The sequence below is a fragment of the Apium graveolens genome, chromosome 8 (genome assembly GCF_009905375.1).
Source record: "Apium graveolens cultivar Ventura chromosome 8, ASM990537v1, whole genome shotgun sequence".
NCBI lineage: Eukaryota > Viridiplantae > Streptophyta > Magnoliopsida > Apiales > Apiaceae > Apium > Apium graveolens.
This window is the reverse complement of record NC_133654.1, coordinates 188,622,120-188,623,928: the sequence shown is the minus strand read 5'-3', so window position 1 is coordinate 188,623,928 and position 1,809 is coordinate 188,622,120. Positions and strand designations below refer to the sequence as shown.

The 1,809-nt window shown below is 46.0% G+C and overlaps 1 non-coding gene across 1 annotated transcript; it reads right to left on the bottom strand.

Annotated features, from left to right (window-relative positions):
* Positions 1–411: 411 nt before the first annotated feature.
* LOC141681836 (small nucleolar RNA R71) lies at positions 412–518 on the bottom strand. Its single transcript, XR_012559260.1, has one exon. It is a non-coding gene; the product is annotated as a small nucleolar RNA R71 (small nucleolar RNA).
* Positions 519–1,809: the final 1,291 nt, after the last annotated feature.

Below are 1,809 nucleotides of genomic sequence, written 5' to 3'. Positions count from 1 at the left end.
GAACAATCCTGCCCAAAAAATTAAATTGAACTCCAACCCGCGAAGCCCGCTCGGCTCAGCTCGCACGGCTCGTGAACCTTGTGCCGGTTACGAGTCTGTGTCTGTTAGTTCGAACCCAGCCCGACCCGATTCGTTCAACTTGCGTATCGGTTCAGTGTTCGTTGTTCGCGTGTTCAACCCGTAATCAACCCGTCCCGGACCGCCCGGACCGCACTAGTGGCCACCTTCAGCTGCGACTGAAGACCCCAACATGCACATAAGGAATTTTATCGAGATCTGCAGCACTTTCAAGTATAATGGCGTGACAAAGCTAAGGACTGGTTACATTCTGAACCGGCTGGGTCCATCACTACTTGGCAAGATCTTGCGCAAAAGTTTCTGGTGAAGTTTTATCCGATGACAAAGACTGCTGCTATGAGGAGTGCTCTTACTCAGTTTGCGCAGCAACCTACAGAATCTATGTGCGAAGCTTGGGAACGCTACAAGGAAATGTTGAGGAAGTGTCCACATCGTGGAATGCCCGATTGGATGGTGATCACTGGTTTTTATAATGGTTTGGGGGCCCAATCTCGGCCCATGCTCGATGCAGCAGCTGGAGGCGCCTTATGGGCTAAAAGCTATACTGAGGCTTATAATCTTATCGAGACTATGGCTGCAAATGAGCATCAAAACCCAATTCAGAGGATGATGCCTGGGAAGGTAGCAGGTATTTTGGAAGTCGATGCAGCCACCGCTATTACAGCGCAGCTTCAAGCGCTGTCAATGAAGGTTGATTCTCTGGCTACATATGGAGTTAATCAAATAGCTATGATTTGTGAGCTTTGTGCAGGTTCTCATGCTACGGATCGGTGTTCTCTTGTCAATGAATCTGTTCAGTATGTGAATAATTATCAGCGACAACAGCAGCCTGTGCCAGCTACTTATCATCTAATAACAGAAATCATCTAAATTTCAGCTGGGGTAATAATCAGAATGCTATTCAGCCACCATATCAGCAAGGTGTGAGTACACAGTTTAATCCACCTGGATTCCAGCAACCACAGCAGTACGCTCAAAGGCAATCATATCCTCAACAGGGAAGTGTAGCTGCACCTACTAGTGCTGATTTTGAGGAACTTAAGCTGTTATGCAAAAGTCAGGCGGTTTCTATCAAGACCTTGGAAAACCAAATAGGTCAAATAGCCAATGCAGTGCTCAATCGTCAACCTGGCACTCTTCCCAGTGACACTGAAGTACCAGGCAGGAAGGAAGCTAAAGAGCAAGTCAAGGCTAATACCTTAAGGTCTGGGAAAGTGGCTGATGCTGAAAAGCCAAAAGAAGGAGAAGATGAAATTAGAGATGAAGAAGCTAAGCAAAAGGAGAAAGCGGTGAAACCAAGGAAGACTACTATTGAACACACTCTGCCTGAGGGTAATATAGGGGAGAAACAGCTCTATCCACCACCACCTTTTCCTAAGAGATTGTAGCAACAAAAGCTGGATAGACAGTTCGGTAAGTTTCTGGATGTGTTCAAGAAACTTCACATCAATATACCTTTCGCTGTGGCTCTGGAGCAAATGCCTAGTTATGCGAAGTTTATGAAGAGTATTCTTTCAAGGAAGGTGAAACTGGATGACCTTGAGACCGTTGCTCTCACGGAAGAATGCAGCGCTGTTCTGCAGCAAAAGTTACCTCCAAAGCTGAAAGATCCAGGTAGCTTCACCATTCTTTGCACCATTGGCAAGTTGACTTTTGACAAGTGAATTTGTGATTTGGGAGCAAGCATCAATCTGATGCCGTTGTCGATCTTTAAAAAGTTGGATTTGCCTG